The sequence below is a fragment of the Larus michahellis genome, chromosome 7, assembly GCF_964199755.1.
Source record: "Larus michahellis chromosome 7, bLarMic1.1, whole genome shotgun sequence".
Taxonomy (NCBI): Eukaryota; Metazoa; Chordata; class Aves; order Charadriiformes; family Laridae; genus Larus; species Larus michahellis.
Window position 1 is genome coordinate 34,734,612 of NC_133902.1, and position 17,279 is coordinate 34,751,890.

Below are 17,279 nucleotides of genomic sequence, written 5' to 3' on the forward strand. Positions count from 1 at the left end.
CGGCAGCACCAGATACTGGACATGTCTGACATTTTAGGTATTCCCTCACAGTTTCAGACCTTTGTACGGATGAACTCCGGCTGGGACGAGCCAACAAGCCGGCAGCCAACTTTTTGTTACCTTAATGTAAATGAGAAGACTACGGCAGCCTTAAGAAATCTAGGCGGACAACACCGATGGAAAATGAAACTCAGGCAAGGGCAACGCTGAGAAAAGAACGTCTATTATCCGCAGTAACGCTCCTAACATTTTCTAAACAGCTATTACCTGTGTCTGTCCATAATTGTCCTTGCTACAGTAACGGTGCAATCTGTCTTTCAGAACACTTACAGAAATCTCTCTCCACTGGCTTTTCCAAGCGTAAACAACCTATACAGCATTTTCTGATGCAAAACGAAATGTGGTAAGCAGGTCCCACATTAAAGGATCACTTTGACGGGAATGTCTGAAGTGCTCGAGGGGTTTTTGGGTGGGTTTAGAGAATGCCACCATTTGCTTTCAGTTTCCAAATGCCGTCCTGTATATACCCGTGAGTGTCGGCAGGACCTATGTAGCACATTGTCGCTGAATTTGGGCGGTCGCAGAGAAGAGAGGGCTCACTTTCTCTTTTGAAAAATGATGTAAAACAAGCTGCTGTGGATTTTTGCTGTCTAATATTTCCTGTGGCTTTTATTGCACACGAACATGACTAATTTTCAGTGTTGACACTAACAAACATTTGTCTATTTAGAAAACAACGTGACCACAGAGTTCTCAGTTACAGCAAAACAACTAGAAGCCAACGTCTCTATTGCCCCGTCCCCCCGTTCGTAATCCTGTTACATAAACCCCGTTAGTTACTCTCATTAAAGTGGGATTCTGTAAACGCAGAGGGAACAAAAGCAGCCAAACAAAACGCGAGTTTTACATTTCTAAAATCTCATCTCTGTATTAAGAAAAAGGATGTTCACAGTTCCTGCGCGGTGCTTACACGGTGCAACTGGATCCTCCACTATGCAGTTTGGAGGAAATTTAGCAAAGCTCCTGGCTTTGTTCATTACTACAAAAATTTGTGGTTTTTTTGTAAACGTGATGGCTGAAAGCACAGGTTTAAGGGGAAGAGGTGGCCTGTGGCTCTTCCGTATTAGTACTGTACGTACATCAGTACGTTACCCAAGCTGTTATGCACTAACTTCAGCAGAAGCTTCACCCGCGTGAGGACCACGCGCTCCTATTCACAGTGAGATGTTGAAGGTAGTGCATGGAGAAACTTGTGCTCATCCAGAGAAAATTTTCTGAGACACTGTGAAGTGTGAAATACAACTGCAGGCTTTGGAAAGGTGTGTTGCTGCATTCCGCTTTATTGCCTGAGACTGTTTTGGGACCCCGTTTTCCCAGCGGTCGGGAAGGTGCTGATTCCCAGAGCGTGGAGATGTGACACCGCGCTTTTCCAGGGAGTAGATGTGGTGCCACACAGGCACCAGCCACATCCCGTGAAGCAAGAGGAGTGCAGGAACGCCGCTTTGTGCCAAAAGTGCAGGCTGGAAATGCTACAAAACGTGGGTTTCTTGCCATGTGAGGGAGGGACTTCACACATCCAACACTGGACGTTCCAGTGATGTATAAAAACCTGCGGTATCTGGAGTTCTGCAGCTCCAAGGCTGAAATTCTACAAACCGCACCTATTCGTAGATGGTGTCTTACCCGAGTACGCACCCTCGCACTTGTGGCTGCGTAAGGAAGAGGGAGGGGATCTTTGTAAATAAACTGCTTAAAAAGAAAACCAAATAGTCAAACTAGCAGCATGGATTGCCTTTTGTTACGGTATTTTCCAAATAACTGTTACCATAACAACATAACATATTTTTTCTTTTAATATTTTTTTAGCGGTTTGGGGAAAAAAATATAAAAAAATTCTTGCCAGAATTCATCCATCATAGCTTCCATTAGCTGCAGCGACTTCTACTGGGGAGGCCAGTGCTGATGTCTCCTGCTGTCACGAGTCACTCACAAATCTAGGGGATGTTTTGTTTGATAAGGCCAACTTGAGCTTTATAAAACATGTTGTGGGTTTTTTTTTTTCCATCCCCAAAGAGCAAATACCAGTAAAGATGGGATTCGGAACCGCTCATTTGCCAGGAGACAAGGCGCTTGATACCTGCCAGCAGGATTCGTCCCACTCTCGAAAAACTAGATCAGACCGAACCATAAAGATTCTCCTTTAACATAGCGAGAGCACACCAAATACCAAGAGACAGACCTTAGAGACCTGGATGTAACAACAACAGCAACAAAAAAGGAGAAGGAAGAAGAAAGGAGGTAAAAATCCTTTAGGAGGCCAGTATTTTTTTTCCCTTATTCTGTAGTACGTATTTTGATAAATTCTTAAGGTAAATGCTGTAAATGAGAGTGGTTTATCACAATCAAACAAGAGTTGCTATAAAAACAACTGGGAAAAGTGGAAAAGGAATCCCCTTTAAACATTGATGCTGCCCCAGAGACACTGGCAATTTTATTTTGGATTCAAGTAATTTGTGTGACTAAGAAATAATCATTTTTCCAGGCCCTCCACACACTTGACAGTGGCAAACGCGTCCAGATGGTTATGTTTAATAATTTGTCTGCTAATACCATCTTGTTTCTGAAAACAGGGACAAAATTATTTAGTTTTGCCAGGCTTATTTTATAGTCAGTTTCTTATAATTTTATAATCAGCTAGAACCATGTTTTAGTGTAAGTTGTTTGATTTTTTTTTTTTAAGCGCTTAGCACAGAATAAGAAAAGGCTCCGTGAATTACTTCAATGTTGCTATCCAAAATTTCTCAGAGGAGATATTTTATTTTATGTATTTTATTTCTATGTCGATTAGCTGGATGGGAATGACCGGCGGCTCCCCAGCCCATACTGGCGTGCTGCTTTTCCAGGGGAGGTGTGCAAGTGAGTACATCGTATGTGTGCAGGTGTGCCTGTGTTTACGTTGTACAAACTAAAAGGAATATTTTTAAATCTTTAACAGTAAAATGTGTTGCTAGACAACGTGCTTCAGTTTCCATACTCTTTTCCTTCAATCTGCCTTCAGTTTAAATTAATTCCAGAGAGGATAGTCCAGATTTGCACATGTGTAAATGACACTGGTACATGGTTATCTGGTCATAAGGCTTCAGTGAGACTATTTGCCTTAAGAGCGAATCTTCTGTTTAGTTTGTGAACTACAATCATTTCGGTGAACCTCGAAAACAGCCTCACGAATCCTCTTGCTCTTTATTTAAAGTTCGGAATAGATAGCCATTTGTTCCTGCGTAGTTCCGATTTTTTTTTTTTTTCTGATGCGTAGCTGAAAATATTTTTGTAAGTAAGTTAATTTCCCCCACATTTCAAAAATGTGCACACATTGATGTATTTCCACTTTTAAGAACGCTCCTTCCACTTTTAAGAATGCAGCAGGTTCTGCATTGGGCCGTCTGCTGGAGCATCGCTTTTTGGTTTAGCAGCAGAGCTGTGCCGGGCTCGATCTCACGCTCCTTGATCACACATCCCTTGATATAAAAAGGTGAAAGTGGTACCACAGGTGCCTGCAATTTGATTGAGAATGTTAAGGGTGTTCATCCACGCGACCGTCCACTGGATTTTCTTTGCTGCCGCGAGGTCCCTGGGTCTGAGATCGTTTTATACAGGCAACAAATCCACCGTTCGGAAATCAAGTGACAAGCGCTACACGCTCCTTTTTTCACCCTCCGTATTGGTCGTATGTGCATGTGAAAAATGCTAATGAGATGTATTTAATTTCTTAACAGTTAAAATCTCCCGCGTTCACAGCACTCTGCTGCAACCGGGATTGAGAAGACAAGCTTTAAACAAAAAGAGCTTTCATGCCCTGCTCCCGCATGGCCAGTCTTTGGAGGTTGCTGTGGGACTCGTAACAGCCAAGGGGACTTTGGAAGTGGGCACTAGTTGAACTTCTGAGCGTGGTCTGTAATTTCGCTTAATAATTACATTGGCTGTGACAGTTTAATTCAGTGTAGGTACCCAAAACTATTTCTGAAATTAATAATCAGCGTGCTTTATAGCTAATGCATGTCAAAAGTTATAAGACGAGTCTCATCATGGAACTTAACTGTTTTAACGTGACTTTTTAAATAATCCAACAATTTAAAACAATTACATAACGTTTTGCCTTGCTAACTTTTAAAACAAAAAATGTTTCGTTGCATTTGTGGGGTTGAATGTAGTTAAGTGACCTCTACAAAAGGCTCCCTCTTTGAAGTGTTCTCTGAAGAGAGCTTCAAGGCAGCTGAGTGTCTCAGATTGTGATTTTGTAAGGTTTTGATGCTAGAAAATTGTTTAACAAACAGCTCCAAAATATTTAGATTTTGATTAATAACACACAGTGCCGTGGTATTTAAATAATACAAAGTATGAAATCTAACATGTGGCAGAAGAGTATGCGTTCCACATGGTTAGGAGAGCAGGAGTGGGGGCATACCGGTATCTGAGCAGGAGGGAAATAGCTACACAGAGCCGATTAAACTATTCTTTAGGAATACATTAAACTCTTGTCTCTACTCACGCCAAAACTTTTCGTCTAACTTTGTGGTTGGAAAGGATGCTCTTTCAGCAGTATGGGGACTTCTGGTTACCATCGCTTTGTTCTTCAAATGTCCACATCGTGTGTGAGTCTGCAGAACCCTGGGTTTGGTTAACATTGACTTCCCAGCAGAGAACGGTCTGGGGATATTGGCCAAATTTCTTAATACAGCAATATATGAACAATCCTAAGTAAACTCAAGGAAACCAGTTGTGTATAACCATCTCGAAGAGCAAAGCTCACACTGAAATCAGTCATAGGGCCTCAGAACCTTTGAATGTCGTTAAATTCCCATGTAGTTTCACGATCTGCTCAAATTGAAATCTTCTCAGTTGGAACTTTACTGATAAAAGAAGCTTTACTCTCCCGAAAGGATTTTTACCGTGTTTAAGGAAGTAAAATACTAAAGTACTTAGAGTGTCTCCAATGAAAGGACTGAACTGGCCTACACTGAAGGGTTCATTTAAAAATCCCACCTCATTTATACCCTAATTACTACTAGATTAGGATCACATCTAATCTCATAGTAATTATATATTAGCTGTATATATTAGCTCTAGGATGAGATCTGATGTTTGCATACAAGTATTTATTTTATTAAATGAAAAGGAGAAAAGACCTATCCAACTCTGGCGTTCTATACCTATACCACATTTGCATATACACCTTTTAAATTTCAAAACAGAAAAAACTCGTTACTTTAATTTCTATTTTGGGACAAGACAAAGGGGAAAAAAAAAAAAAGCCCAAAGCATTGATTTTTAAAAAACCCCAATTTTTCCTATGATGGAAGCAAAATGCAAAGTAATTAGTTATTTGCTGTGAGTACATTAACACTGTGAATTTGCAAGTTTCCATTTAACATGCCAGTGCAATGCGGCAACTGTCCAGACGTAGCACTGGCAGAAGATGAGGCGTACCTGGAATTCTTAGTGATTTCAACAGGTTTTTTCCCATTTATAATGGCTGGAAGTAGTAGGTAGCCGCAGAGATATGCACAAGGGGAAAAACTCATGACCTGCATTCGTGGGCAGCATCACGTTTCATCTACCGGTTTGAAGAAAATCCGTCCAACCACGGTTCTCTATCTAGCGGTGGGAGATCTAAGAAAATGGGTAGCGCTTACACGATGAATGTGCTTTCAGCAGCGCACCACTAGCTAAAATGGACGTTGACACTAAAGGGATTCCATCTTCAGATCAACAGAGCCACGACTGTTAAAAATGCAAAAAAAAGAGCTCATTTGTCAAGCCAGACTAATTATACCTAGCCCACATTTGCAAATTGTTTCACTGTAATCATTCCTGGGCTGGTATTACTAAATCTCAAGGATTATTTTGCAGTTGTTGGTATCAAAATTAAAAATAGTCTCCAGTTAATCTCCTTCAGAAGAGTTGAAGCTAGATGTTGGGAAAACACAATGCAAATAATAGATAAAAGCCTTATAATCAAATGTATTGATACCTAACCAAATTATTATCTGATGACTGGAATCTAACTTCAGAATCAATTACAGAACTTCTTTTTTCGCCCCATCATAGGGATAATGGAACAAAGATTTTAACAGCACATTTTTATAAGCAGGAATGTGACAAATTTTTGTGATTCACAGCTTTGAGACTTTAGATTGCCGTCTTTAATCTCAGCTACACAAAAAAGAGTCTCTTGAGCTTCTTAATCACAAACACATTTTAGCGAGTATCCTCAAGAAAGAGTATCTTTTTTAAATTATTTTTTAATTTTTATTTAATTTAATTATTTAATTGTTTATTTATCATTTTTACATCTATAATATAATTGTGTAATTATGTAATTATATAATGTATATTTTTTATATATATACATAATTATATAATTAATTGATTTAATTAAATCAGGAGATTTTTATGTTCAGGTGCTTCCCCTGGGTGCGTTCCCAGCCCGGAGATGTATGTACCTACCGCAGCTCAAAATTAACTGGGCGGGTATTTCTCCAGTCAATAATGTTAGAAAGGGAAGAAAGGGAAAGGGGAGAAAGACCTTAAAGCCTTAAGATACGAAGTATTTTGAAAATGCTTAACTCTCGTGGTCTCCTGGAATTACAGGAATATAAAACTGCAGTACTGAAGTTGCTGACAAAATGCTTTTTCTAGCGGGCTCTTTGTCAGGCACAGGAAGAGGAATCAAAGCCTGAGCCACCCTCGACGTTGTTATAATTTCTTCTTCCCAAGAAGGCTGGTCTCTGAGATACCAGAGCACCGGGTTTTCACCTGACGGATTGTTGACTTAACTGACGAGGCTTCACAACCAGATCCTTCTTACAGCGTGCCGTTTACAGAGCCGGCTCTAGGCAAGTTCAAGTCGAGCTGTTTGTATCCATGTCACTTTGGACGCGTCTTGTTTTGTGAGCAATTAAAAAAAAAAAAAAAAGTAGGTCATGTTTTATGCTCTGGAGATATCGCTGTTTGTGGTTCTCCCAAAATTTAAACGTTTTGCACGCATCGGGCTGCGTCAGGAAGCTTGCAGGGTAAATGGAGTCTCCTGCTGAGCAGCTAATAGGGGAACTCACGTTTTCAGGAAAAGTGTGTCTAATAGCAGGGGATTACTCTAAATCTGCCGGTTTGATGTACACCCTCGCTGAAATGTTGTGGGAGCGGCTTCAGCATCCTGCGGCCTCTGCATCCCACTTGTAGCTGCGGCCGGGCATACTTAGAAATCCATTGAAGGCTGAAATTTTTGAAGAGGAGTTATCAGCTCTCCTTAGAGATGCAAAAATCAGAAATGAAGTCATCGGTTTACATTTCTTCCCTTCTTCAAAATGCTACACGTTCTTATTCTTTTCAAGTCAAAGTCACAACTTTGCGGGATTTTTGAATTGTGTGATAGTTGAAGATGGAGTACATACATACTTATTCAACCTTAAGTAGAGAAAATAAAAGCCGTAAAACAACTTTTGAAACTATTTTATAAAAAAATCTCAGTGCATAGCATAAAACATTACGCTGTGTACTAGATAAGGCTGATACGAAATTGACCTCTGAAGTAAGAAAAAAAAAAACAAACCAGAAAATATTTATTTTGTAAATGCAATGATTACATTTGTGCACAGCATACTCTTAGACGTAGCATCTCCCAGACAGTGTTTGTGATTCACAGACTGCCGGGACCTTTGGATTATTTCTAAAGGAATCTGTAAAAAATGGCTGAGAAGGTGAATTCATCCACAGAACATCACCTGTAATTGTGCAATTAATAGTTTTAACTCATCTTTCAGTTTCCTGAAACAGTAAAGAAGCTTTCTAGATTTTCTTTTCTGAGCCCTGAGGGTGCCAAAGGATCCTTGAGATTTGGCTGTTTCCCAAAAGCTCTTGTTTGGTTGTTTCTAAAAGAGCTTGATAGTTCTCAGCTGGGCATAAGGCATTCGAGCGAGTGCTAAGTGTAACAAGGCTAGATAAAGGCCAGCAGGAGCAGGGAGGTGGTTCTGCCTCTCTGCTCTGGTGAGACCCCAGATGGAGTGCTGTGTCTGGTTTTGGGGCCCCCAACGTAAGAAGGACATGGACCTGTTGGAGATGGTCCAGAGGAGGGCCACAAAGATGATCAAAGGGATGGAGCCCCTCTGCTGTGAGGGCAGGCTGAGAGAATTAGGATTCTTCAGCCTGGAGAAGAGAAGGCTCTGGGGAGGCCTTAGATTGGCCTTCCAGTACCTGAAGGGGCTCCGGGAAAGATGGGGAGGGACTCTTTATGAGGGAGTGTAGTGACAGGTTGAGGGGTAATGGTTTTAAACTGAAAGAGGGGAGATTTAGATTAGAGTTTAGGAAGAAATTCTTTACTGTGAGGGTGGTGAGACACCGGAACAGGTTGCCCAGGGAAGCTGTGGCTGCCCCATCCCTGGAGGTGTTCAAGGCCAGGCTGGATGGGGCTTTGAGCAGGCTGGTCTGGTGGGAGGTGTCCCTGCCCAGGGCAGGGGTTTGGAACTAGATGATCTTTAAGGTCCCTTCCAACTCTAACCATTGTATGATTCCATGATAAAAGGCCAGTTCAGGTTTTTAATTGCCTTATTCCTCTCCTAGCTTTGAGAAGCGGACACTGCCTCACGACTGCTCTGTCGTTCATGCTTGCAGGTACAGAGTGGGGAGCTGGCTGGGATTTGTATGTGATCTATAAAACCAATGTGTTTTTTTAACCAAGTGCTTTAACAAATTAAAGATATTTTTGTGGCTAGCACAGCTGATGATCTGACAGCAGACATAATTTCAGTTTCAGTGCTGTGGAGGCCACCTAACCCTTCAAGTTATCACTGTCATGAGATGAATACCAGCATTAGTGACCATCATCTCTTTCCTGACTCAATATTGTTCTTAGGCATTTTGTGCTTGATAGTACACCTCTCCAGGGAAGTGGGAATCTTAGGCTCAAAAGAATCCTGAAGTAAATGGTATTTCAGTCTCATCTAATTCCGGTGACGCATCAAATGCCAAACAAAAAAAACCCCAGAAATGACAGGAGAAATAACAGGAGAAACTTGAGATCACCTTTGGCCAGAATCAAGAGGAGTTCTTCCTCCGCCTTGCGGATAGATCAGTTTGCAAATATTGCTGCTGCTGTTGCTAATTCCCTTGAACATATGGCCCATGAGATTCAAAGTGAGCTGATAGGAGATCTCTTGCATTGCCACGTGTTAACAGCTCAAAAATATGCAGAAGATGCAGATCATCATCACTGGTTTCCTCCAAGAAAATTTCATGAGTTGGTAAGTGCATTGAGACTTGCATTGGGGTGGACTTTCAATGACTTGAAACCTTTCTTGGTTGTTGAATGCCTGTGTTTCTGCTGGGATCATACAGAAAGTGTTGGTCAACATGAAAAGTATCATGGATAATTGTTGTGACAGTGGTTAGCTACCTAAGATTCACCTGTGAAGTCATCTGTGAAGTGAAATAAGCAATGAACGTGTGAGCTCATATTTTTGTTCTAAAGTGTAGTGGTTATCGAGGCAAAATTCTGAATCACTTATTTTCTTAATTTTTAACTGCTCTCTACAACTGCCTGAAAGGAGGGTGTAGGGAGGTGGGGGTCGGTCTCTTCTCCCAAGGAACAGGCGACAGGACAAGAGGAAACAACCTCAAGTTGTGCCAGGGGAGGTTTAGACTGGATATTAGGAAAAACTTTGGCACTGAAAGGGTTATTAAGCACTGTAACAGGCTGCCCAGGGAAGTGGTTGAGGCACCATCCCTGGAGGTATTTAAAAGCCGGGCAGACACAGTGCTTAGAGATATGGTTTAGTGATGGTTTTTGTCAGAGTTGGGTTGGTGGTTGGACTGGATGATCTGAAAGGTCCCTTCCAACCTCGGCCATTCTGTGATTCTGTGTGAGCCTTTTTCTCTTCTGTGTGTTTTAATTATCATTTTACTCTGAAAACAAGACATGGCTTTGCTTGGCTCTTTGCGTAACAAAATCAAGACCTTCGTTATGAATCATAGAATCATAGATGAAGTTTCATCCCTGAGTCTGCCAAGTTAGAGAAAACAACTTAGATGATACATTTGAAACTTTTATAACTTTTTAGCTGAAATACGTGTTGAGATCAATAGGGACAGTGGTCAAATACTAGTTTTGGCAGTACTTCCCAAACAAAGAATGATTAGGACTGAAACTTGCAGATTCAGGCTGTGCAAGTATGTTTCCAATCTAAGGGTTAAGAAAAGAGGGGCAATCATTCATGTTATTATTCAATGGTGGCCTGAAGCCCGCATTTGAGATGCGACTTCATAACTTATCCCAGCTAAAATGAAAAGAGAAATACACTTACCTGGAAGATAAAAAATAGTAATATTGTCCTCAACCATCTACTTAGGAAAATTGGGTACAAATTGACATAAATTGGTTACTGAAGCAGAGGTACCACTAAAACTGTGACTGATTCTATTAAGTCTTCTCCCACTTCGTGCTGCAGAACAATCTCTGTCCTCTCGTTAGAGTGGTTGGACGCAGCCCTGTAAGTGACTGTGTAGATTTATTTTTGCAGAGGCTGTAAATGTTTCAGATGTGTCTGTCGGGCCACACACCAGTTCAGTTATGCTTTAGCCAAAAATAATGACGCTTCATCATTACTGAACTAACATAACTCAGCTATTCAAACTTGGCCACCTACCTACACATCCCAACCTACGGAATGCTGCGAGGGAAGAAAATTGGAGTAGCATCATCATTTGGCAGATACATATGATAAATTAGCGATCTTCCCAAGGCTTTTCACTGCATCAGCGGCTCAATAACTGTCATTGAGGCACCACGCTCACCTTGTGAGGGAACGTAGTAAGAAGGCATCATTAATACAAACATCATTAAACAGTCGCTGACTCTTTGGAAGATAAACTGAATGGGCTAGATAAACGTTCTCAGCTGTATGTTTCAGGCTAAACCGAGGCACCTGGGTAAGGAGCATCCATTGTGGAAAGCTGCTTGATTCGGGGCCCCGAGCGAAGCGTAAAGGCACTGCAGCCTCCTCCTGCCCGCCCCGGGGCTTGGCTGCCTGTGCCAGGAGCAGCTCCCGTGGGATGCGGGGGTGAGACCTGGGATGAGGATGCTGTGAATAGACCTCCAAGAGTCTCGCCGGGGGCTTCTTGTCTGTGCTCGAGAGCTGCGTTTACGCTCAGGAGTGAGGTTGGAGGCGTGCCTGCCCCTTGTCGGGTGACCTGCCGGCTTGGCAGCCTGCCTCGACCACAGACCTGCCTGGTCGCTGTGGGCTTTTCTGGCTATTACTGGACTCTTGGCTGATCCTGGTTACCGTTACCAAACCTGCTCTGCTCTTCATGCTCGGGTGTTGTGGGGATGCCGCTCCTGCTGGCCTTGCTGTCATGCCGAGTGCCTGGCTGGGGTTCTGCGGGTGGCTCGTCTGCTCCAGGCCACCAGCTGCCTTGGTGGGAAGGGGACAGTGTCTCCAGCCCTTGGGCTGCGAGCCAGAGCCATCAACTGGCGTGTTTCACTCCCCTAGAGAACTTCAAGGAATTTGCAGACTTGTAATTCAAATGGAAGAGAATAGGGCACATAAGAATCAGGTTTTCTCCAATTTAAACCAAAAGACCCATTTATTTTGGTGGGAAAGACTGTATCCAATTGTAGATACCATCACAAATGGTTTTTTTGAAACAACAGCTTACTTCTGCAAGCCACTCCAGATCTCTGAGACAGTCCTTTGAGCTTTCCATCCGTCATCCAAAGTGAAACACTAATGGATATAATTTAATAGAGGATGTAAAAAACAAACAAACAAACAAAAAAACCCCAACAAAACCCACCTAATGTCATTGATGTACTTACTTAGTGTTATGTAATTAACTTTCTTCCCCCCTTTACAATCACTAAAGGACTTTGTGGACTAAGTTACTTTGCTGCTACTATCAAATAAGGTAGGAAATATTTTATCTTATTTTGATGCCTATTTTTACCCCGATTTACATTATGGCATATCAAAGATTTCCATTGTTCAAATCCATGAACGGGCAGTATTCATTGAGACTTTAAATGTTTTCACACTTTTGGTTTCCATCACATATTTGACATAACTCAAATGTAACTAACGAGTACTGAAGTACAACTTTCCATTTGTCACAGTTTTGCAGATAGATTTTTTTTTTTTAAACAAAGCATTTATTCTGATTACTTGTTTATTATGATACACTGCTTCAAATTGGAACCTGACTTCTTTTAATAAGGATTCCGAAATCTAATAATAGATCCTGTGTGTAAAAGGCCTAACAAGAATCCTGTTATTTCATAACATAGCGGTATTGCCATAAATGTCACAAAGTGATTATGTTTTCACCATTTTATTCAAAGATGCACAGTCCTAATGCTTATTTCTCAACTTCAATATCATTTTTGGAACCACTATCCCGAGAAGTAGATAATCTTAGAAAGAAGGAGAATTATGAATGCAGGGTGGCATAGTCATCAGTAGGCTACAAAATACACTTTTAAAATCATGCTTTTACAAACATGGCACAGCCTCTGCTGTAGCACTGTACACTCTAAAAGCTGCAGATATATTTTAGAAAACACTGATGAAGCCATTACTGCTTCATCCATTTGTTCATAGTATATATCATTATTCAAGAAATTTAAGAACTGTAATGATGGAAAATCACACAGAAAGAAAAGAAAAGGAACACGGACGTTGTCAGAAACAAGGGCTACATTTTTATTCAAGAGGCCCATAATGACGGAAAATCACAGTGAAAGGCAGAGACGAAACAGGGATCCCATAAAGGACTGACACACCACAGCGGCACAAGTAGTAGAACAGTCATAGCAAGTGGATAAAAATAAAGAAAACAAAATTAACTAGAGAAGAGCTGGACTTGGGGATGAAGCACAAAACAGAAACAAATCACAGCAAATGCTGAAGATTAATTTCAAAGGATCTGCTGAGAATGAGTGGAGAGACAAGTTGCATCAATATTAATGAAGCTGAAATAGAGCTCCAAACGACCGTGAGTACAAAATAGCACACAAAGAATTTTCTTTTAAATAGGCTGGAGATTGGACCACGAGACCTTCACAAAAACGAACGGAATTCACGAAAGACATTATTATGGGAAATGTGATAAACACAACATAAATCTTAAAAAAGGACTACAGAAATATTAATTACCAGCGCATTCATATATTTATTTTTAAAACAATGGTTTATAGATGAGATATTTAGGAAACTAAGAGGAAAACAGTATTTTCTGATATCAAATGATCCATAGATGTCTTAAAGGCATCTTATATATCTTCACGTACCAGTCTTTGATTTTTCTTTTTTTTTCTTTTTTTTTCAAGTAACCTGAGAGAGCTAGGCACCTCAAATTCTCAGTGATACGTTTCACTTTAAGTTCACATAATGTGCAAGGAAATATTATTGCCTATCTTGAAATGAAAAAAGAATAAATATATGTTCTATATAGGTTGGCAGTCAGAGCCCCGCGCAGGCAGGAAATAAACCTTTCTTCCCAAATTACTTAAGCTACCCACTCACATTAGACAGCCAAGACTACAGGCTATGGAGCTTTCAGAGATTCTCAGATTCTTGACATTAAAAATTTCTGCCCCACCAGCTGACAAGTGTATTCACTTCTCGGGAGATAGCCTATGGTTAGAAACAAGGGGTCACACTTTAAGGACCTGATTTCTAAAAAAGACCAACACAAATGTGTAATTTCTCAGATGATGTTGTCAGGAGTCCTGTAAATTGTAACTGGCGTGTCAAACGTCGTGAGATCTCCCTTAGCGAGAAAGCAGAGCAGGTGTGTACCTGTCCCCACAAAGATCGCTCTTCCTTGTGAAAATTCCTCCTGACAGGCAAAATTTCAGTGTGGCGGAGACACAATCGATTGATCTGTTTCGCTTAGGTAACGAATTAAGCTATTAAAGGTTTTGCACGTGACACAAGAGTGGCCGGGCGTTTTTCCTCCCTCTCGTGGCAGGTCACTGGTGTTATTTCGGTGCCTTCCCACAGCTTATCAGCAGTAGTCTTCTCCGCTTCAGGGTTCTCATTGCGCTGGCTGTAAATGCAGTAACCTTTCTTTTTCACGGTAGTGAAGATCCAAGTAAAGCTACTGAGGGGAATAAAAATACTTGTAAGCCAAAGTTTTGGTTTAAAAAAGGGTGTGTGATATAAAATATTGGCATAAATGTATATAAAGATGTAGCTTAGATTTGGCAGAAGAATAGTTATTTGTGGTAGGTCACACTCTTGTGTTTCTTCGGGGGGACAGGCGTTGCATAGTGGCAGCCCATAGTTAAACTCTGGCTGAAAATTCTTGTGCAGAATTTGTTTGGGTTCTGAAATCCGTATTAGCAAAATCTGTATGCAAGCATGCACGCTGTTAAGTCATACTTGGGTTGTACCAACAAAAATACTAGGATTGTGAGGCAGCGGGATTTCTGTGATCACGTTTTATTTTTTAACGCTGTGAGTAGCAAACTTTACCACTTGATAATAATTTTCTCAGTGTTTGGTAATAGGATTTCACTGTCTTTCCAGAGGTGTTCTCAGGCTGTCAGCTGATGAGGGAGCGCTTCTGTCCTGCTGTGTGCATCCTCCATCCCAGCACCGAGCAGGGCAGGCCGGTGATCTCTGCCTATCGTTGACGTGAATGTAATTCTCACTTGGGGAAAACAGGGCATGGGACGCCATGGGAAGGTGACTGCTAAACGTTGGTTTGAATTCAGCGGCACTGGCTTCTTAAGAGTTGTTGCCAGATGATGGTGCTTGCAGGGCAACTGTCACCTATAGCGATGAAGACCGTTAGTATCTCTGAAATTGCTGCGGAGCCTTGGTTTGCGCTGGCACCACCAATACTGTGCACATGTAAGTTGCTTCCTAAGTTACAACACGGCAAATCCCACAGTTACAGACCAAAGTACTGCACAGTTAGGAATAACTTTGTAAGTGAATTATGGGGAAAACATGGGTGTTGAGTCAAGATCTGCTGAGCTGCTAAGCTTTTTCAAGTGGAGAATTATGAAGTTAATTAAGAATTATGAAATAGCTGAGAGGTCTTCTCCTGAACGCTTAAATGAGGCACGTGTGTTGTGACTTTTTCCTATAAGCAAGAACACTAACATAAAATGAATGAAAATTAATATATATATATATATGATCCAAGGCTTAAATTGCCTTTAAAATTTTTTTTATAATATAGTAACTGAATTACTAGGCAGTAATAATTGGATTTTTGTCATAAATACAAGAACAGAATACCAGCGGTTTGCAGTTAGTGTTTACATGGAAATTGAAGCATTCTAGAAAATAAATCTCCATTGTATTTACAGAAATTGCTGTAATCCTAACGAAGAACTGAAACTGGCATCCCACTTTCTCTGGGGGTGCGGTGCCAACACCGTAATTCTGAGTTGGACTGAGGTATACGCACCCTCTTGACCATCCGAACAATGTACCTTCATGAGGCAAAGCTTCTAGATGATTGCTGTTGTAAGCTCTTGAAATTTTGTACGTTTTTACATGCAATCTTGTCTCGGAGGTGTAGATCCTATCCCTGTTATCATCCTTCTACGTGCATAGGTGTGATGTGCTTTGGTGCTCTAACGAATAAGCCCAGAGGAACAGGTCACGGCCCCTTTCAGTGCACTGCACCGGGCTCTGCATCCAGCCGATTACTCTCCATCCCCCTGTACCAAGTGCTGCCTCTACCCTCCTGCAGCTATCGCAATTTTTTCTGAGAACTCCGGCTGACCTGGTGAAAGCTGTAGATTTTCCAGAGCTTAAAGAATTCTTTGCTATTTTGTAAATGGTGTCCTAGCTATTGCCCATGAGAAACTCTTTTCCCAGCCTCTAGAAGTGCAGATGAACAGTATTAATCAATTTTAACTGAACACTTTATACAGTGTTATAAAATAACAGGTTATAAAATAATAATTGTTGCGTGATGTCCTTCAAAGTTTTGTTTGTTTTTCATTTTACAGCCATTTTGCAAATTATATATTGCATTATATGTATATAATGCAATATCTATTATATATATCTGTATCTATAATATAAATATTATGCAATATATATTTCTATATATTTCTAGTGTATGTTCTAGTGTGTATTTCTAGCATATTTCTAATATATGTCTAGCACACAAAAAGTATAGTTTTCATTTTACTTACGCAGCTTATTAGGCAACTCATCAGTCTGTTCTTTCATCAAAATAGACAGTATCTTATCAGGCTAGAAAATAACTTAATGAGCCTTAGGCTAGGCCTAGAATGGCGTTTGTGGCTTTTTCTCTAAAAACATGTTTCTGAATTCCATTATCCAGATCTCTCAACATATTTTTGTACTGTGTTCAATATATGAAACAAAGTGAAGTCTCTGAATCTATCACAAAAATATTACATCACACACATTTTTGTGCCTTAGAAGGGAAACACGAAATGTCTTTGAAAGCTAGCAAGAGCCTACGGTTCTTGTATGGACATTTAACTGCAAATAGTTAAAAAATCTAGACTAAAATTTTAGCTTTCTGTGTTGTAACTTCAAATTCACACCTCGCACAAAATCTAGAGGTTAGAGACAAGTTATAGAAAAAATCCACAGTTTTCCCTAAAGTGTCTTCTTTGCAGGTATACAATACAATGAAAGCATGAAAATGGGTAACTATAAAATGCAAAGCATAGTATGAATTTAAGCTTACAAAGAATGTATAAGGTTAGATTCTCTATGGAACTGGACGAATCCACAGTTAAAAAAACAACCTCAAGCCCTCTTGAACCCTACCAAACACAACATTTAAAAAATACTGTATTAAAGCACGGTTCAGCCTGGTGATGAGTACCTTCAAACTTCCTAGAACTCAATGAACACCACTTAGTTTGGGCTGTGCCCTTGAGTAGTGTTTCTTTTTAGCGCCAGGTGTGTTTATTACTGGGAGTCATCCGGTTCCCTCCGAGCGGCACGGCGCCGGGCGATTCGGGAGCGGTGCTGTGCAAAAGCAGCCGCGTTCTTCTCACCCCCTGGGTTGCGCTGAGCATTGCCTGGTCACAGTGAGGATCAGGGGCTGGGCGTTTATTCTTTCAGTTCTACAAAACCACTTATTTTTGCAGTTAACGGTGACTTTGCAATAAGTATATGTTCTGGGAAGCGAAAAGCAAAGAGTATGTTGGTGGCACAAACCACAAGGTGTTTGTTTTATTACTCTCCCTTAAACATTGTTTTTAATCAGGTAGACTTGCTCCAGGGCTG